Below are 22,210 nucleotides of genomic sequence, written 5' to 3'. Positions count from 1 at the left end.
TTACATTGAAAGGCTAGAAGCTTAAAGTTACTTTAATGGTAATGCTCTGTGCCAGAATGAGAGTAGATGAGGTTGAGAGATCTGCCAATTCTAGTAGACATCTTGGAAACACGCGGCCATTTTCCACAACAATGACTTCCCCTCTACCGTAGTTGACAGTGCTTTCAACTAAGTCTCCATATTTTTGCACTTGCCATGGATCTACAGGAGTTGGAACACAAGTCTTTTTACCTCTTCTCTCACCAATATCCAGGAACTCAAATAGTCCTTCCATGTATAGCAACGATTCACTAGCACTTCTTCCAATTTAGTGATTGCATTTGCCGCTCACAATGCGCTCTCCTCCATATTAGAGAAACCAAATGCCGTTCACTTGATGGTTTTGCACGGTGTGGCCAATCAGTCTGAAAGAATGACCCTCAGCTCCCAGTGGTCACAAAATCTCTATCCCACTTTCAACTCTAACTTATCTGCTGTTGGTCTGCTACTTTGTTCCAATGAAGCCCATCATAACCATGAAGAACAGAACTTGAGGCATATAGTGCTGGAGTAACTCAACGGGTCAGGGAGCATGCCTGGGGAACATAAATAGGCAATGTTTCTGGCTGGGACATTTCTTCAGACTGAAGAAGGGTCCCAACATGAAATGGCGCTTATCGATATACTCAAGACATTCTCAAGACAAGTTACTCCAGCATATTATGTCTTTTTTCAGTAAACCTGTATCACCAATTCCTTGTGTCTTCCAGCCATTAGGACTCAGTAAATAAAAAATCAGAAAACCTGCCTTTCCACTTTGTGTCAGAATTAACCAATTAGGAGAAAAGGCCATTCACCTCTAACATTTACTCAGATTTTCTCTCTTCTCGCATGCTATCTGACCAGCTGGAATATTTAGACCATTTGTTTTTATTTCAGATTTCCTGCCACTGTGTTTTGTATCTCACAGTTCCTTCTTCTGTTTTATCTTCTGTACTGCCCTCACTAATTTCCCCCTATTTACAATCTGCTGGACATTTCAGCTATGATTTACAAGTACCCATCGTCCTGCCTTGGATGACGGCAGCAGGATTTCTGTCTCCTGGGCAATCTCGGCCTCCACCCTATCACAGGCATTTCCTCAGCTCTCTCACCCTCCCTCTGTCTGTAATTTAAAATATGCTTGTGTTCTCACTTTTCCAGTTCTGTTGAAAGATCATTAATATGAAAAGTGAACTGTTTGACTCCCTGCAGAAGCTGAGGACCTCCACCATTTTCTGTTTTTGTTCCCAGCCAATATTTTTCCCTCAATCAATATTTACTAAGATAGATCTCCACAATGCAATCTTTCGCAATTTCTGTCACTTACCTTGACACGACACATCTTCTCCTTACCTCCCCTTTCTGCATTTTGGAGGAACCACTCATTTTCTAACTTCCTGATCCACTCTTCCATCCCCGCCCCATTACTCACTATCTCAAGATGCTTTCCCTTGCAACTGCAGGAGATGCAACATATCTCCATTCATCTTTTCTCTTCCCATCATGTAGGGGCCCAAACAATCATTTCAGGTAAAGCAGTGATTTACTGGGACTTCTTTCATTGTAATCTACTGCATTCAATATTCACAATGTGTGGCCTACCCCACTCCAAAGAAGGCAAATATAGACTAAGTGATTGCTGTGCTCGACTCTGAGCCTCCCTGTTCCATGCGCAATGCCAGTCCGTTTCCAACCTGTCTTTCCGTCGACTCCTCGGAACAATATCTTATCTTCCATCTTGGCACTTTGCAATCTTTGAGAACAAGCATTGAGTTATCCAATTTAAGGTAAACTGCATTCACCTTGTTCCTCATTATCATGCTTATGTCCCATTCTCACAGTGTTTCATTAAAATCCCGTGCTAGCAGTCAGTAAAATGGTCGTCTTAACATGTCTCCATTTAACCTTTTGTCTAAAACTTCAGTTCTCTCCATAGCTCTACTCTGTAAATTGTAAACCCTCCACTGTTATCCAGTTTTGAGGAAAAGTTACTGAGTTGAAAAGTTGACTGTTTCTCTTTCCACAAATGCTGCTTGAGTTCGTTCAGCATTTCTGTTTTGTTTCATATTCTAGCATCTATAGTTTAATTTGTTTTCCATTGCCACATCATTGAGTGTGTGTGTGTGTGTGTGTGTGTGCATGCATGCGCGCGCGTGTGTGTGTGCGTGTGTGCGCGCGTGTGTGCATGTGCGTGTGCGCGTGTGCGTGTGCATGTGCGTGTGTGTGTGAGGTTGTGGTACAGAAATTGTTGCTGGACTTTCTATTTTGCAACTGATAGCTTTTCAGGACTAAATTGGCTATAAATGTTTTGGGACACCCTGAAGAAAATGCCACTTTCTTTACCAAAAAAAATCCAATTTAATCTTCTTTCACTCAAAGATTTGACAACTTTAGAAATATTTAATTGTTAACTTAATAGACTGTTCTGGCTAAAAGCCCTCCAGATGTTATGGGTTTACATTAGGAACTATAGCCTTTCATTTTTGGCTTTTGTGTATTTTGTATAATGTGCTAGTCACGTGGTTATAGACCATAATGACTTCAGTATATAATATATATGTTACATATGATAACATCGTGCATTGATGCACTATTCTGTTAAACTAGATTGATATCCACACCTTTGTCTGGATGTTCATGGTATTCTCTGGATATTATTGTGGTTAAACTTGTCCACATCTCCCAATGTAATCGAAGGTCCACCCAAAATAAGGATATAAGAAAGAGAAGCAAAGGTATGCCATTTAGCCCCAACCGCCTGCTACACTCTCATTGAGATTATGACTGATCTTTCACCTTGGCTCACTTTCTTACTCTAACCCCATATCTCCTGATTTCCAAAAATCTACTGATCTCTATGAATTTTCTTTACAACTGAGCCTCCATATCTCTTTTGGATAGAAAGCTCCAGAGATTTACTAGCATCAGCAGGAAGAGATTTTTCATATTTGTCTTAAATGGCCAATCCATTATTTTGGTTCTGTGGTCTCTGGTGTAGATAACCTAGCTATGGGAAAACGTTAACCCTATATGTTCTCTGTCAAGCCCCATTACAGTTTATTTACGTATCAAAATATATCAACTGGTGTTGTCTTGAGAATCTTCACGCTATCTCTTCGAAATCTTACATTTCAAAATAGGTGCGACTGCAATGCTCTTGTGTGGCTTTACCTACAAACCACACTGGTCTGGGGCGACATGGAGAGATATTTGAGAGGAAAGGTTAAACGGAGGAGGAGAGAAGGACTTTAGCTTCAGCACTGTAATGTGGGGCAAATTATCACCTTTCGCCTTGTTCAGGTATGTTGCACAACTGGCTGTGAGCAGTTATAACTTCACAGGTTTGTGGTTTCCTCAAACACAGGGATGCCTTTCTCTTTGCACCAGGTTTTGGGAGCACGTGTTGATAAACTTGCTTATGATCTTGCTGCACAGGGAGTGTACAAGAAGCCCTGAGTGTAGAAGGACCCTGAAGGTCACGGTGGTGCAGGGGTAGAGTTGCTGCCTTACAGCGAATGCAGCGCCGGAGACTTGGGTTCGATCCCGACTACGGGTGCTGTTTGTACAGAGTTTGTATGTTATCCCCGTGACCTGCATGGGTTTTCTCAGAGATCTTCAGTTTCCTCCCACACTCCAAAGACGTACAGGTTTGTAGGTTTGTAGGCTTGGTAAATGTAAAAATTGTCCCTAGTGGGTGTAGGATAGTGTTAATATGCAGAGATCGCTGGTTGGCGCAGACCCAGTGAGCCAAAGGGCCTGTTTCCGCATTGTATCTCTAAACTAAACTAAAGCCCAAGTACTTACTTTAAGCTTGGGATGGCCTCAGTGTACATGTTAACTTGATTGAGCCTGTGACACAAAACAGAATGCCCCAAGTGCATCCACTGGGCCTTGTATAAAAGTTGTGATGGTACAAACATCTCTCTCTGATGTGGCAGAAAGCTTGCAAGCGCCAACTCGTTATTGTTGTGAATCTTCCTTAAACCATCTTGCCAAACTCCCTTAGTTATGAGAGGCCAGGCATTAACAAGCATTTTCTTATGTTTTATGGGCAGATTGAAGTTAGATACAGATGTAGGCTGAATTTTTCACTTGGTACTAAACTCTGCAAGAACAATAAAATGCATTGCCGCAAAATCACTTACATTCTTGTTATTAAAGTAGGAAAGGTTTTAAGGCAAATATTAAAAATCTTTTAGTTTTACATATCCTGCTCTTTATAGCCCTCTTATCTTCTATCGTTCTTACTGATTCAGATTAGTTTATTGTCATTTACACAAGGGTGCAATGAAATTCCTAGTTCATATGAACTTCATAGGGTAAACAGTATGCATACAATTAGTGCCTCTTCTCAGATTACAGAATTATTTCATTCCACCCAATGGACGGGAAAGTTACTGATTCAATCAATTTTCACCATAATAAATCTGAGAATCGTTAGCACATTTTGTGCTTCTATGATAGAGATGGACATCATCAAGGAAAGTAGAAGAAGGATACTCTAAGAATTGTCATTTTCACTTGAAGTGTGCTTCACTTAAAGGAATGAAGAATCTATAGAGAACCTGTCACATCCTTTCCAAAACCACCCAAAGCCCATTATATCCAATGCAGTATTTTTGTTTGTAATCAGTAAAGAAATACCTTCCCACAAATGGCATTGAGGTAATGCCTGATAACTTTTTTTTTGTGATGTTGTTTGGAAAATTAATGAGACTTGAATTGAGTTTTAATCAACAATAGTTTTTACCGATAAACCTTCAATCTGCAATACCGTTTTTACATTTCCTTTCACTTTGGTGCATCTGGCTTTCAAAATACTCTTACAGATTGGTCGCCAACCCCAGTTATTTGGTCAGTGTGATGACAATGCAGATAAGAGTAAACTGTAACATTAAAGTGATTTTGAATGTACACCTCTTATTACTATCACCCAATTTAGTTGTACTTTTTCAAAACTGCACATTGATGCATCTCTTGACTTTATTAACCAAAAATACTTGATTTTGCCAAATGCTAATAAACAATGGAAAACAGTTCAGAACTGAGCCAAAAATAAAAACCATAATATTTGAACCTTAGGAAAAGATATACCTCAGGAAATAATATCCTGCTCTTCTTTGAAGTTGGGTCACAGGTTCTTATATGACTACTCGAGAGAGTTGACATGGCCTTTGTTTGATATTCTATCAGAAAAACTAACATCACGTACATCAACACACTGCATTGAGCCTAAATTTATCTGTACTCGTTTTTGGAGTGGGATTTGAATCCATAATGTGGTGAATCCGAGATGAGAGAGTGGCCAACTAGGCCAGAGTGTGGTGAAACAATAGTACCTCCCTTATGTAACTGAAAGCTAGCAGGAGCTAACATGGTCTCTGAATCTTTCTGGATGCATTTCATCAACAAGAGAAAATAGGAGGTGTACGATCGAAGGTGGTACCTGCACCAATTCCCCCTGCCGCTATCCGAGCACCTCACTCACATCCTGCCCTGTTGCCCTCACCCCTTCAGCCATCAATCAATCAATCAATCAATCAATCAAGCAATCAATCAATCAATCAATCAATCAATCAATCAATCAATCAACCTTTATTGTCATCTTGCAAGCAACAGTTGTACAGTGCAAAATGAAAAGACGTTTCCCAGGGAATAGTGGAGCATCGCACATGAAATTTAAAACATTTCACACATAATAACACTAAAAACAATCCAGTCCCTGATGGAACAGTATAAATAGTTAAAAGCAGGTAAAACAACAACGTTAAAATACAGTAAAACCAATCATAAAAATGTCCGGGGCAGCTGATTTGAGTGGCCAGTGCCAGTTATTAAAGTGTCCGTGCCAAGCCTCAGAATCCGGTAACTATGAGTACAGAGTGACTGTTTAGCAGCCTCACAGCCTGTGGCAGGAAGCTGTTTAGCAGCCTTGTAGTCCGGGCTTTGATGCTGCGATATCTCTTGCCTGATGGCAGGAGATCCAGGTGTATGTGGAGGGGGTGCAGTTTGTCCTTAGCAATTCTAGTTTGTCCTTAGCAATTCTAGTTGCACCTCCTCTCCTGTGACTAAAGCATCGTGATTGAGCAATAGAGTCCCATCTATCAAGAACTGTGGGACAATGCTGATCACAGCCTTGACCCTCAAAATACGTACATCCTAGAGACGGCAGCAAGTAAAATACATCACAAGAAGTTAAAAGACAGTATTGCAGCGTAAAACACATCACAAACAGTAACGAGACAGTATCACAGCATAAAGCTGACAACTTTTCACAACCTAGGTAATGAATATTCTGCTTCTATTTTGAAAATTTACTGTGTTGTACACATATATATATAAGAACCATGAGTTGACAGTCAAGCCTTTTGAGCCTATTCTGCCAGTCCATTAAGATCATGGCTGATCATTTACCTAATTTTCCTGTTCTATCTGCTTTATTTCATTAATATCCATATATTAAACTACCTCAGTTTTGAATTAATTGAGTGACTGATGCCACAGAACCCTCCAGGGTGGATAATTCCAAGGATTCACCACCCTCTGGATGGAAATAATTTGTTCTCTCAATCCTAAAAGGTTTATCCCTTATTCTGAGTTTGTGATCTCTGCGTCTAGACTTGCATTTCTATAACATAGTTCTACATGCTCTGTGTTCAATCAATGCTCCTTTTTCATACTAATCCCATGTCCTGTGATCCCCTTTCACACCCAATACTCCTTTCACAATCTCTGGATGTCCCAAAATAGTTCATTGATATAATGCAGGACATACAGCAGCCATCTGTGTTCAGTAAACTCCCTGAGAAAGGAAAGTGTTAAGGACCAGGTAATTTGACTTTAATGAAATAAAACTAGAATATACCTGAAATAATCTGCAGGTCAGGAAGCATCTGTTGATAGAGAAATAGAGTTAATATTTTAATCCATCATCAGAGCTGAGATGAGTTAAAAATTATGTTTTAAGTTACTGAGTTTTGGGTGATGTTGATTGAGAGGTGAATCTTGCTCGCTCTCCTTAAACATCTCACGCTAAAGCAGGAACACAGCACAAGTTGGCAACAGATGTGCTTGAGGGGATGAAGGAGAACATGTAGTACATGGTATTTTGGGCACAATTATTTAGCAGCTGGAGTTTGTCTTTTTAAGTAATTTGGAAGTTGTGACATTCATTGGCAGCCACCTGCGATCACCACCTGGTTCTGTTCACCACTGAATAAAGTTAACTCAAAAGAACCATCTACCCACTCCAGCAGATGTAAAATAGCCCATGGCATGATTTTGAGATGGAATTGGGGTTGGGGACAGAGGGAGGTGGCAAAGTGAAGAAGGGGGATTTCTCCCTTGTATTACTGTAGGTTGAGTATGAATTTAGGAGAGTGGGCGAATGTGGAATTAATTTCCCATTTGGAGTGATTGAGGCAAAAAGTACCAAAAGCCACATGTGGTGAGCATATGTGAAACACGTAGGCACATCACAGTTGATCATCACATTTTAGGAAGCACGTGAAAGTCCTGGAGCAAATGAAAGTGGAAGAAAATGACAAGATAATTCTGGGGACAAGGGATTTCAGCTGTAGTGTTAGACTGGGGAAACTTGGAGCGAAGGAAGGCGAGGTAAGATTTAACTGATGTGTACAAGGTTGTGACTGGTTTAGGCTGTTAAGTACATGGCGGTTCGAGGATCAGAGAGCACAGAGTAAACATGTCATGGAAAAGAAACAAGAAGAAGAAAAAATAAACTATTTTGACGCAGAAATAATTATATTCTGTAATCCACTTCCTTTAGGGCTGGTGATTCTTGATTAATCTCTGGCTTCAGTAGAGAAATGGATAGGCACTTGAGGGAGAATAATTTGCAGAGCTACAGGGAATGAGCAGCGGGATTGGAACTGTGGTTTGATCTATGAGGATGCATGATAGATCCATTGGGCAGAAAGGCCTCCTGTGTCACAACAAATCTGCAGCTCAATGATTTTGTGTCAGATGAGAACAAAATGTTTTGCTCCTGATGCAAGACCACCTGAGTGAAGCTGCAGCAGAAAACCAGATAAATGGCTTGTTTTGTGCAGCAAATGCTATTGTTATACAGCTAGCCATTTTGTACCAATAGGTTTCTACGCACAGGTGTGACCTGTGTTTCTGGTTTGAGGGATGATGTTGGCCAGGTCACTGGTGAAACTTGCAACAATGCCATCCAATCTTTTAACATTGCATTTCGGCCTTAGGCCATATCCTTCTGACCTAGTTCCAAGTGCATTACCACCTGATGTCAAGCATACACATGTTGGAACACCATCAGAGAGACAGCGCTATAAACTGAAGCCAATCTCAATCATTGAAAATAACTTGGTTGTGCTGCTCATCGGTGCAAAGCCAGCATAGCCCCAACGATACAATCTGATTAATTGTTGCCTTGGCTAAAAAAAGCCCAGACAGTGTGTGGACAAAACAAAACATTTATACCAGAGTTACTCCTTGCCTCAAAACACAACTATCTCCTCCATAGATTAGTTGTTGCAGTGAATGAGTTTGTTGGCTGTGGTTAAATTGGTTTCAGATTAGTCTCGATCTAATTGGGTTGAGATTCGTCCTGGTCAGGTTTAGATTGTGCAGGTTGGTTTTGGATTGGTTATGTTTGAGCTGAGTTCTGGGTGTGCTATGATCAGGTTGTGTTGGATCTAGATTCACATCTGTGGTGTCAGGTTGGGGTTGGATCAGTCAAGTTAGGTTTGCATGGTCATGACCTGGTTGGGTCATGCTTGAATTCGTTGAACTTTAATTTTACCCGAGGAAACCTCCACAGTCAACTTATTAAATCCAATAAAGGTGCATAAGACCCTAATTCTAGTCAGGTTGCTAATGGATGGGTGATAATTTGTCTTCCGTCCATCATCTATAAACCCTTGACACAGACTGGCTTGAGCTGTAATACCTTCTGTGGATTAAACAGACTGATGACACTTGGTTTACAGTTTGTGGATGCATCCATATTTCCCAATTACATTTCCCAATGTCAACTCTCAAGGTGATCCCATTTGCCACAATTTTTTTCTCTGTAATCTATTCTGCTTAGAATTCCATCCATTTTCCCACTTTCTACCACTGATCTGCACAAAAGGGGTAATTTACGGTGGCAAATGCATCTATCAAAGCACACACATGTTTGGGATGTTGGAGGAAACCCACAAGATCACGGGGAGAACAGTAAGCTCCACATAGACAGCATTGGAGGTCAAGATTGAACTTGGGTCACTCAGGCTGTGAGGCAGCAACTCTATCAATTGTACAACTCCTTGAGGCTATTCAATTCAATTCAATTCAATTCAATTCAACTTTAATGTCATCGCACAAATACAAGTATGAGTACAACGAAATGCAGTTTTGCGTCAGTCCGTAGTAGTTGTGCATAAAGAAATTTAAAAAAATAGAAAGAGAGAAGATACAGAATAATAAAAAAACCAGAACAATTAAACAATGGGGACGGAGGGACCGGAGAAATCTATCAGCGGGAGTGGAAGTGGAAACGTACAAATCTTGTTCAAATTACAAACCGTGTCGTTAATATGATATGGAAGGGAACTGAGCAGAAGGGACACCAGCCCATGAACTGCTTGACCAACAAGATTTACAACAGCATCAACTTCTGAGAATGTGCTGACAAAAACTTTAGGGGAACAAAAAGTTGCTCGCTAGCCACAAGAAGATGTTAGGTGATCAAGAGTTAACCTGACAGGAATGACTTGAAGTTTAGGAAGGAATTGGTTTGGTGGACGTTAGATCTGAAGGCGCAGCAGCTGAAGATACAGTCACCAGTGGTGGAGCCATGAATATTTTGCTTGATCAGGAGGCCAGAATGCAAGCAGTGCAGAGATCCTGAGAGCTGGAAGGTTTTTATATATAACATGGATGCATTTGAACGTGAAGATGAGAATGTTAGGATATTCATGGACCAAGTGTCGTGCAGTGTTCTGCCCAGACTTGTAAAGCACAGTGTGAAGCCTCTCATCTCTGCTGGGTGTTACAGCAACAACAGCTTTTATTAATCAGTTTATATTTGAACTTTGGATAAAAACACTTAAATATAATCCAAAATAAATTGCAAACAAAAATAATTAAACTGGGCCTTGATTACAGTGTCTATAATCATAAAAATGTTTGCAATGAAAAAAAAATCAATTCAGATTTTAATTGCAATGTTAATTAATTATTATCCTTTTGATGTGTCTCTCAGTTCCCCTCGTTCTCACTCTGTCATTGTTTTCCTCACTGTCTACTTGTCTGCCAATCTTTTCTCTTCCCGTTTCTATAGTGATCTGCCATTTTCTTCCTCTCGGTTTTTTGCGCCTTCTCTGTCTTTTCTTCTGCCCCTCTCTCTCTCTCTCTCTCTCTCTCATCCCTCCCCTGCTTCTATGTCTCCCTCTCTTTCTTCTCCATTCCTTTTATCGTTTTCTATTACACACTCCTTCCACTTTCAGACTCCAAAGCACGCACAGAATCAGCAATGGCTGTGTGGCTGCCGCCAGCCACCTTCTTTATCTCTGGGAGGGGGTTGGGAGGCGGGAGTGCATCTGGCTTTAATAAACTAGGGCGTACACTTTACATCTTGTTGGTGATTGTGGACCAAATGCGTTCATCCTGACCTCAAGACTAAACATGGGAAGGGAAATAAACAGCATGCCTGCCTCTGAAATTATTGGCCATTTGCTTTAAAATGAGAAGGAGGAATTAAAGACACTTACTGCACTGAAGAATCAGTACTTATTCGTAAAGTCAAAAAGAAGGGACAGGAAAAGAGATGTGTTCCAAGAGTGGGTACTGTCAGTTCAAATTATCCAGATTTAGGCAGATCAAAGGGATTGTGTTCCACTGTTGTCAGAATCGGAGTCCCAGTTATCACTACTCACTAACCTTATAGTACATTTTTTCTTTGAAGAATTAATATTTAAATAAAAAAACATGCTTCAGACTAGGAAGCAACGAGATCAAAAGGACACAGTGTTGGAAGAAATACTGTCATTTTATCCCTCGGAATTCAGGTTGAAGATCATGATGCAGGAAGTGTCGATGACATGGAAACTGTTCCCCATCCAGCCAGCAGATGTATTTATCATCCAATATCCATCAGGATCATTCAACTCTGAACAGTCTTACCCATTGATGGAAGCCAGTGCACTTCAACAAGATCATGGCCCCTCGGGGTTCTGCAGCGATACAAGGCAAAGTGACCTAGTGGTCAAAGCACTGAATTAACAGCCAGCAATCTGCACTATAGATCCAGTGAAACGAGTTCAAATCCACCAAAGCTAACTGGGGAATTTAAATTCAAATAACTAAATATAATTATAGCATGATGGTGAAACATAGCATGATTGCCATTAAAATTTCATCTGCCTCATTGATATCCAACGAGGAAAGTCTACCATCTTTACTTAGTGTCTTCTGCTTCTTCTTCTTGCGTATGGCGTGCACAGCCTAAAGTTGTCGGACAACTTGTTCTATTTGATCCTATTTGATTGTGCACGCCGGGTTGATTGCATTTGTCCAAACAGGGCGGACCACGTGAAGGTTGCAATCTCCCACCCCTTTACTGAGTGTGGTACATATGGACTCTACACTCACCAATAGTTTTGATTCTTGGGAAATTAGAGATGAACATTAAACATGGTCTAGTTGTCAGAGCAACGTATCAGGAGTGGAACTATAACAGGAAATCAAAAAAAACTGCAGATGCGGGAAATCTAAGATAAACACAATAAATGCTGGAAACCTCACTGCTAAGTCAGTATCTATGGAAAGTGAAACAAAACTAATGTTTAACGTCCATTTTTCTGCCTTCTTTGCTGTAGAGATCCAAGTGACAACTTCTCCGCCTTCTCTCCCTAATCTCCTCTTTCTTGATGATCTTGGTGCAGGAAGTGCCACTATCTTAAAGCTCTAATAATTTAACACAGATGTTGAGGCAAAGCAGTATGTGCACCTAATACTCCTGTTTGAAACTGTTGACCCTCCTCTTATCCATCAAGGGCGAATGGTTTACCCTCATTCTCTCTTTTTGAAATCACGGAGGGGGTGAGAATGAAAGTTGCTGCAGTGACCATTTCAAATCAGTGACATAGATGTACTTTAAATGGAAACACCCTCCATTGGAAAATCACTGGAGATTTGTGTCTTCATGTCTGGAATGGGATTTCAACTCAGGAACATGTAACACACATAAAAGTGTGACTAACTGAATAGTTGCTAAAGATGCAAAACGGGAGTCACAAAAAACAACAGTGAAAAATGAAGGAAAAGTGTCTGTAGCAGAGAACAATGCGAATACTTAACTTGCTACAATAAGAAAACGCAGAGTTAACGTAAGAGGAAGCTGAGTAAAACAGGAGGAATGAGTAGGATGAGGCAAGGCAAGACAAGACAAGAGACATTTATTGTCACATGCACCAATTGGTACAGTGAAATGTGTGGTCACCATACAGCCATACGAATAAAATAAAGAACACAGAACACGATAGTCTTTAACATAAACATCCCCACACAGCGGTATCAAAGTTTCCCGCTGTGAGGGAAGGCACCAAAGTTCAGTCCTCCTCCTCTGTTGTCCTCTGTGGTTCACCCGTGGTCGGGGCCTCCCGAGCCCTCCTTAATCGCCGCAACGGGCGGCCCGATGTTCAGGCCTGCTCGCGGGGTGATGGAACTCCGACGTTGGTACAGGAAAACATTCTCAGCGGCGTGGACCTCCGAATCGGCCACTTCTTACCGGAGTCCACGGCTCCCGAACTCCACAGGCCGAGCTGGGCGGAGATTCACGTTTGCAGACCTCGGCAAAAGGTCACAGGACTCCGCGTTGTTGGTCAGTGCCGCCCGCGCTGGAAGCTCTACAAACCACAGCTCCGTGATGTTGAAGCAGCAGGCCCAACACTCCGGAGCTTCAAATGGCGATCCAGGTAAGGCATCACCTGCTCCGCGATGTTACCAGTGCTGCGCCGCTGCTGAAGCTCTGGTCCGGACCCCGGTCTCTGGCAGGAAAGGCCGCGCCAATCCAGTTGGTAGCCCGCGAGGAGGGGGACGAGAATGCGACTCAGAGAGTAGTCACATCCTCGCCAAAAAGTGACTGGGAAACAGCTTCCCCCTTACCCTACCCCCCTCCCCCATAGAGAAACACAAACAAAAGCCTACAGAACATACTTTTAATAAACTAAAGATTTAAAAAAAGATAGAAAAAACAGACAGACCGTAGGCAGAGGCTGCCATCATACGGTGCCCCTAGTGGCGAGTGTGATGAAGCAAGCTGGAAGGAGATCCGTGTAGAGTGTACATTCCAGCATGGGCCAAATGGCCCAAATGACCTGACTGTGCTGTAAGCTTATGTAAATCTCTTCTCAGTCTTCTCCATTCCAGGGTTAAGACTGCTTGTTGGGCAGGGCTTACTTTGAGCTATTTGGAGAGCTAATTGAAAGACTGGGCAGATTGTTTCAAAACTCTGTTTTTTTTTTATTACTTAGATGGTTACGAGAATGTTAATCGCAGGCTCTTAAATTCAGAATAAAGTTAAAGAAAGCAAAATAGTTCCATAAAAGCCCTTTCAAACATCTGGCATCCTTTAATGACAGGGTATTACCCTGAGAGTTGAGTCAGGAAGCACCATCCGCTGGAGATAGGCGGCACAGACAAGCGCCACAATTCCAAATGCCACAGACAACTATTGTATCTCTGTGGCAATTGTGAGTTTAAAGTGCCTCCCCCCCTGAAACTCTGAACATAAGAGAGATATTTCAGATAAAATGACCAATTTTCAATCTTGGAATTTAGTGTTAAATTGGAAACTTTCACATTCACGCCTACTTTCACATAGTGTAACAGTTCTCTCTCTCACAGACACATGAAAACACAGGCACACACTTTCACTCAAACTCGCGCACGTCTATTGTACACAACATTAATATACCACAAGGTTTCAAAGATCACAATTACAAATTCCCTCACACACACACAGTCGCACTTTTGTTCCCTTGCATAAACACAAACTCGTGTACATACACAATCTAACACATTCAGTCACTTTTGCATATTGTTTCAGAAAAAAATATTTAAATGCATATCCATACTCGCCTCCACAGACATTCTTACACACCCTCAGATTCGCACACAAGGCACCACACTGCCACCCACATACACATAAACATGCACATGCAAACTCTTACATTTGAACAAAGTGGTTTAGAGGGGATCCTTGGAAGATCCTTGGAAGGTTTTCTTTCACTGAGTTGTTGCAATCTGGAACTTACTGCCTGAGAAGATTATGGAAAAAAGTACTTTCACTGCATTTAAGAAAGAAAACTGATGAACTGTTGAATGGCTAAGACATAATCAACTTCCAACCAAGTACCTGTACTAAAACATAGGATTAGTACTTAATGACCAGCATGGGCATGGTGGACCAAAGAACCTCTTTCTGGGCTGTCTGACTTTAACTCTGTGACTATGATTCTAAATACTCGCCTTACCAGGACATCCACATTCAAGGAATAAGTTAACTTTGATCAAAATGGGGAAAGACTGGAAAAGGGTAGAGGGTGAGAATACTCAACAAGGAGCGAGAGCAACCAAAGATATACAAGTTATCCCACAAAGATGATCAGGTCTAGTAGTGTATGAGATGTAAAATGGAGGCCTAATTCATGCTCCGTCTCGTTAGTGAGTTAATGGGGTTAGGATTTAATAGACTCGTGAAGGCATTAATAACTGGGTTGTGAGAGATTCTCCTCTGATCAAGATTGCTAATAGAAACATAGAATAGACATAAATGAATGATGAATAAGGCAGAAGGACGAGGCCAAAGATAAGCAGAAGCCTATCCCTCTCTCTCCATCCCTCCCCCACCCAACTTCTCATTCCCAGCACCAGCTTCTCATTCTCACCTAGCAACAGCTAGTAATGGCCTGTTTCCTCTATCATTGTTACTTTTTTTGCATATCTTTCATTCATTTGTTTTAAATCTCCCTACTTCACAGTCTACATTTCTCGATTCCCTTTCCCCTGACTCTAGTCTGAAGAAGGGTCTCGACTCGATGCAGCACCTATTCCTTCTCTCCAGAGATGCTGCCTGTTATTCCAGCACTTTGTGTCTATAAGCAGAACTTATAACCAGTTGGATTTTAAAGACTTGTGTTAAAGAAATTGCCTCTTTAAAAAAAAGGTGAGAAGCACCATTTTAGTCAAAGAACAAGAAAGGGGGGAAACCAAGAGCTAAAAAACAATCTGCCTTGCACTGCACCACAAGGGGAAAAACACAAAATAAATTGCATTGATAGAAGCTCAGGAAATCCTACTGAGATTCAATGTTGAGGAATGCAAAAGGAAGCATAAAAGGCTTAAATGTGTAAATCATCTTTTTGGCATTCTTAAATTATCTGAAATATAACTAATTACCTTTTGCAATACAGTAATTATTGTTAAGCAAGCAAATGTGGTAGGCACATGACACCAACTTTATACCAAAAGCTGCCAGGAGATGGCCTGTTAATTGCTAAGTTGTGTGTTCACATGCATTAATTAGATTGCCATGTCACCCACTCACTTCATTGGTGAAATAAAACCGGTTTTAAGATGAGTAAATTGGTAAACCGGTTTTAAGATGAGTAAAAAAAATAAAAAAAATATTGAGAAAATTAATTTCTCTTTAAACACATTAAACTGTTTTACATTTATGCACATGAACATTAATTAACATAAACCAGTTACCATTTTGGTGTGAGTCAGCTCTTCCATCCAGATGAATTGGACTGTGCTGGATATGCGAGCTGTTGCTGGCACATGGAAGAGGAGCCAATTACAAATTGTAGCCAGTCCCATAGCTCAGTACATTGTGGAGCTGCCATTGGACTTGCCATTGACAATAAGTCTCATGAGGAGAAACTGGAGCAAGTGACAGCAAACATGGCCAGACAGAGAGGAGTCTCCTCAAAATTTAAACCCCTGTTGCCAATTCGCTTTATTGCACTGACTACACATTCTACTGCAATTCCCAAATTCGGTTTAATTTGCCTCCAGGTTCTTCTTCTTGCGTATGACGTGCACAGCCTAATGTTGTAGGACAGCTTGTTCTATTTGATCTTACTTGATTGTGCACGCCAGGTTGATTGCATTCGTCGAAACAGGGCGGACCACGTGAAGGTTACAATGTCCCATCCCGCCTCCAGGATAGGAAGCCTGGAATGTGCTAACTGCTGCTGGCTTGGAACTGCTGCCTATCTATAAGTGTGCCTCAGTAGCAACCTCAGAGAGTGGCCTTGCTGTGATTGTGTCAATATCTTTCTTAGCTCCACCTTAGAGAAACCGACTATCAAGGTGGGAGGTCTTGTGAGGCACGAGCAAAGATCCTATAGCGGAGGATCTTTGGGCATGAGCACAGAGCGGCAAGTTGGGCACAAAGGTCGCCAATGCACACTTTGACCTTGGTGGGTGAACTGCCAACCCTGTATTCGTCCTAGGAATCTGTGCATCACCAGGAAGGCTGCTATTTATTGCCCATTCCTCTTCCATTTGAGAAGTTTGTGGGTAAGCCGCCATCTTGAGCTTTGTGATTAGCATCTTACCTATGTAGGGCATTCGGGGATCTAGACTGGGTAACGATGCATCCGTTGTGTGAAATCTCACAATGAGCACCTCTTCATAAATTGAATATTTATTGACAAAACTGCATCAGCTAATAAGATGGAAGGGCGATAGGATGCATGATAACTAGCAAACAATCTATTGAAAAATAAACAGTCAAATAGCCCAAATTACAGAATTTGTTTGAAGATTTGAGGGAGCTGCTGCAAATCTTAGTCAGTTACATCAGTGTGATTGATGGACAAGAAATTACACAATCTCCACTCTGGCTATCTCCAGTGTTATCAATAAATATGGCTTTTGTAAAATTAAACCCTTTATATCAGAGCCACATTCTGGGCAATGTTGTGGCTAGGGTCCTGTTTATAGACACAGTTATTCAGAAATCCATCCCTGGTACATAACACTACCTCAATGGAATTAAAGGAAATACTCAGCTGCTGCAATAAATGTGTTTAGCATTGTCATTATTGAATGAATTTCCTGGCAAATACTCCCTCTGAGGCTGAGCAGAGGTTCTGACATCCAGCCAGAGAACAAACTGGTAGATTCGCCCAAGTGGTTTTTGGACATGGCATGAAGCTGTGCTGTTATGAATCTCCACCCCCTTCCCCCACCCTGCTCAAAACACACAATCAAAAGCCTTGGGGCATTCACTAATAGCTGTGAATGTGTGATCTTGGGTGTGATCCCAGACAGAATATACAAAGTACTGAGATGGAAAGAATCTAGATGTAGACGGATAAGGTATTGGACATTTAGCACTGGGCAGCACAGTGACACAGCAGTAGAGTTAATGCCCTAGAGTGGCAAAGACCTTGGATCGATCCTGACTACGGATGCTATCGTTCCCCCTGTGACCGCATGGGTTTTCTTCAGGTGCTCAGGTTTCCTCCCACATTCCAATGACATGCAGGTTTGCAGGTTAATTGGCATTTGTAAATTGTCCCTAGTGTGTAGGATAGAACTAGTATATGGGTGATCATGGGTTGGCGTGGGCTGAAGGGTCTGTTTCCATGCTATATCTCTGAGCTGAACTGAACACTAGGTTGAGGAGAAATTACTCTGGGTTGGGGAAAAAAGGTTGTAAATGTTTTACCCCAGTGGGTGCTCAGTTGTGGAGCATGGGTTTGGAACACAGGCATTTGATGGATATGGGGATCAGGTAGGAAGGTGGAGGAGCAGTGTAGGATCAGCAGCCGTCTTCTGATAGAGACATAATGTCGTTACATTCCGAGCACCAATGTCCTTTGAAGCTCAGCACGGAACTGGCAAAGTTTGTGGATGAGGGAAAGAAAATTGGTGATAGAAAAAATACTTCACTGTGTGAGGTGCAATAGCAATGTGGCAATCAAAAGGCTTATCTTCATGATGTTAGCCTGAAGGACATTAGTAGCTAAAAAACAGTGACTTTATGGTTACTGAACTTTTTTTAAAAGAAAATCCTGCATTTACTTAAATTTAAATTATCTTAGTGCATGGTAATATCTTCAGATATATAGTTCAAAATATAAGCAGTTAGACCTGTAACACCACCAATACATTAATGTGTTTACAAGGAACTGCAGATGCTGGTTTACAGACAAAGACACAAAGTGCTGGAGTACTGCAGCGGGTCAGGTTGCATCTCTGGAGAACATGGACAGGTGATGTCACCTATTCCTTTTCTCCAGAGATTCTGCCTGACCCTTTGTGGTATTCCAGCACTTTGTATCAGTACGTGATTGTATCCCATTATAAAACATGGGCAATTTGAAGAGACTCATTCGGTGATCTTTTTCAGCCTTAATTGTAATTCTGCTTAATAGGTCACTCTTCCAAATAGCTAGCCAATTATTCCTGTGCTTTTTAAATATTATTCGGTTCACTGATCAACCTGCCCTACATTGCACTTTGTCGCACTCAGCTTCCCTCTAATGGTGCTTAGATCTGATTAGAATCTTTCCCCCTCAGCTGCACGCCTTGTTTTGGACGTCCTTGAACATGTCATTTATTGTTCTATTTGAAGAATTCTGAATATGTGAATAATGTATCTTCTCATGAGTAAAAGCATCCCAAACCCTCCAACCACCTTGTGGTTTGGATACCGCAATCCAGAGAGATTCTTGAAATAGATAATGAGGTAAGGTATCATATGCCGTAACGCGACTGTAATGTGTATAGACAAGTGTTTACCAGGAAGACGACATGAGGATGAGGTGTGAGAAGCTATCCACCATCCTCCTATTCAAGCGTCTGAGATTCTCTGAACGACTCTTTTAACATCATGTGAATATGCCTCAAAACCACCATTGTTAAACACTTTCTCTCCATCACATTATTTGGGCAATACTGCATTACTGTTCTAATATTTCCCTTTATCTTCTTATAACCATATAACCATAAGGTCCACTTAGGTCCACTTAAGGTCCACTTAGTCCGACCAATACGTTCTTCATCCCCACTGCATCCTGATAGTGCAAATAATAGGCACTCATCTTCCCATCTTCTCAATTCCAATCTGCCAACCAACTGATTGCTAATACAGAATACCACAGATTTGACTGAAGCAGAGTATTTGATCGAGTCTGCTTTTCCCCCTTGTTCTTTAACAACCTTCTCAATGCTGTACAGTTTAAACCATTTTTCCTGTCCTCAAATTGTAAAAAAAATGATGTTTCTTCAGACGTTATGCTGTAATTAATTATTTTGGAGAAACTGGAAATGTTTTCTGTAGCTTAGTGTTAAAATCTATTACAATTCGTCAGTTCCTTTCCCCTCACATTGTAAAACTTGATATGATCCCAGCGCATCCAATGGTAAACTTTCAGCTCTTTGAGTCAGGGTCATTACAAGAATGGGGAGCAATGGATCAGTGATTTTGTGTTTCTGCTTGTTGCCAGTTAAACAGTGTTAGGCCTGTGTGACACTTGGATAGGTTTACTGGGAATAACAATAGGCGTGTTGACTGGGGAAACAGGTTAAAAAAACACTAGTAGACAAAAATACTGGAGAAACTCAGCGGGTGAGGCAGCATCTATGGAGCGAAGGGAATAGGCAACGTTTCAGGTCGAAACCCTTCTGCAGACTGATGTGAGGGTGGGGGCGGGAAGAAGAAAGGAAGAGGAGGAGCCAGTGGGCTGAGGGAGAGCTGAGAAGGGGAGGAGAAAGTAGGGACTATCTGAAATTAGAGAAGTCAATGTTCATACCGCTAGGGTGCAAACTGCCCAAGCAAAATATGAGGTGCTGCCATGCTGTCACTCCGGCCATGGAGGAGGCCCAGGACAGAAAGGTCAGATTTGGAATAGGAGGGGGAGTTGAAGTGCTGAGTTACCGGGAGATCAGGTTGGTTATTGTGAACCGAGCGGAGGTGTTTGGCGAAGCGATCACCAAGCCTATGCTTGGTCTCATTGATGTAGAGCAGCTGACATCTAGAGCAGCGGATGCAGTAGATGAGGTTGGAGGAGGTGCAGGTGAACCTCTGCCGCACCTGGAAAGACTGAAGAAACCACTGGGCTGAATTCAGGGAAATCAGTCACAATACACATGTCAAAAAAGTAATAGTAACAAAGCCAAATTAATCAAAAGGATTACATTCTTTATCTATTGAGGCCAGGTTTCAGAATCAAGGAAAAGAGAGTATAGGTATCTCCATTTTAAAGGGATGCAAATCAAAGTAATTCTCCATAACAGAGGTCCCAAGAGACTGAGTCAGAAGTATCAAGGAGGCACTGATGGAATGCTGCATTGCTGAAGATACGTCCATATTGTTGAAATACTAAACCATGGCCTGCTTTCCTCCCATTGATTGTAATTCCTTGTTATTTTGAACAAGGGTTGAGAGTTATCTCTGGTATCCTGGATAATCATTATCTCTGATCTATTATCAATGAAAGAGATGAACTGGTAACCAGCGTCGCTATTTATGGGATCACGCTGTGTGCATTACTCCCCACATTAGAGCACCTACATTTCTAAAGCATTGCATTGCCTGTCAAGCACTTTGGAATGAACTGAACAAGTGAAAAACACCATAGCTGCTGTTTTCATCCTTTCGAAATGGTTGCAACCTACATCAGACGTGACCAGTTTACTTAACTGATAGGCATATGGATGAGAAGGGAATGGAGGGTTATGGTATGAGTGCAGGCAGGTGGGACTAAGGGGAAAAAAATTTGTTCGGCACGGACTTGTAGGGCAGAGATGGCCTGTTTCCGTGCTGTTATTGTTATATGGTTATATGGTTAACTGCATCCAGCAGCTGGCTTTGACCAATTGCTGCTAATCCAATCAATTGATAGTTTAAAAAAGTTTAAAAAACTTGACCAGATTTCAGCGATCCCACAGTCAATTCAATTTTAACCATAAACTCTATCCAAGAAAATCTTAAATCTCTTGGTGAATATTGAGATTCAGTAGCAGGTATCCCTTTGTCCATCAGATCATTTATTTTGGATGGAGTTTAAGTGTGGGAGTTGTAGTTTTGTCCAGTGTGATTGAATGAATTGGCTGTAAAGGACTATTTAATATACTGAAAGGGACGGGATAGATGCTATAAAAATGCAAATCTTTCCTGATATCTCGGTCCGCAGTTAGCTCCAAAAATCCCATAACAAATAGAAGCAGGATTAGACCATTTGGCCCTTTGTGGCTGTTCTGCCCATTCATAATATCTGGGCAGATATTTCACTAACATTGTTTGTAGTTTAGTTTAGAGATACATTGTGGAAGCAGGTCCCTCAGCCCACTCAGTCTGCGGTGACCAATGATCACACGCACCCTAGTTCTATGTTATCCCAGTTTCACATCTTACACACTATGGGCAATTTACAGAAGCCAATTAACCTACAAACCTGTGCATCTTTGGAATGTGGGAGGAAACCAGAACACCCAGAGAAAACCCATGTGGTCAAAGGGAGAATGTACAAACAGCATACAGACAGCACCTGTAGTCTGGGTTGAACCTGGGTCTCTCGTGCTGTAAGGCAGCAACTCTACCGATGGGTCACTGTGCTGCCTCCTGCATTATTCCCATATGCCTTGATTTGGTCCAGATTTTTCATTAAGTGATGACAGGGTATCTCGAAGCAGAGGTCATGGTCACAAAATAAGCAATCGGCCATTCAGGACTGAGATGATAAGCCTTTGGAATTTTCTGCCAAAGAGTGCAATGCAAGTTGGTTCAGGTGCTGGGTGTATAGAAGATGGAGATTAATAAATCTTTGGATATTTAGAGAGTCATGAAATATGGAGTTAATGCAGAAAAGCAATTCTTTGGTAAAATATAAGCCAGGAGCTTAATGACTGACAGAGCAGCCACGAAGGGCCAAATGGCATATTTCTGCTTCTAGTTGTTGTGAATTTTAGTTGCCTAGGGGCTGAGATTCCTGGAACGATTAGCATTTTTATAGCATCTATCTTGTCCCGTTCAGTATATCAAATAGTGTTTTACAGCAAGTAGAATGTTTTTGATGTATAGTTACTATTTTAACATTAACCCGAGGGCATAACTTTAGTTCTGCTCATCCCGATTCATTTCACTCGCCCCATTGTTTATTGATTTATACCAGCTCCTAGCTAAATAGGAGTTAGA

The sequence above is a fragment of the Leucoraja erinacea genome, chromosome 33 (genome assembly GCF_028641065.1).
Source record: "Leucoraja erinacea ecotype New England chromosome 33, Leri_hhj_1, whole genome shotgun sequence".
In the NCBI taxonomy this organism is placed as follows: domain Eukaryota; kingdom Metazoa; phylum Chordata; class Chondrichthyes; order Rajiformes; family Rajidae; genus Leucoraja; species Leucoraja erinaceus.
This window is presented reverse-complemented; position numbering follows the sequence as displayed.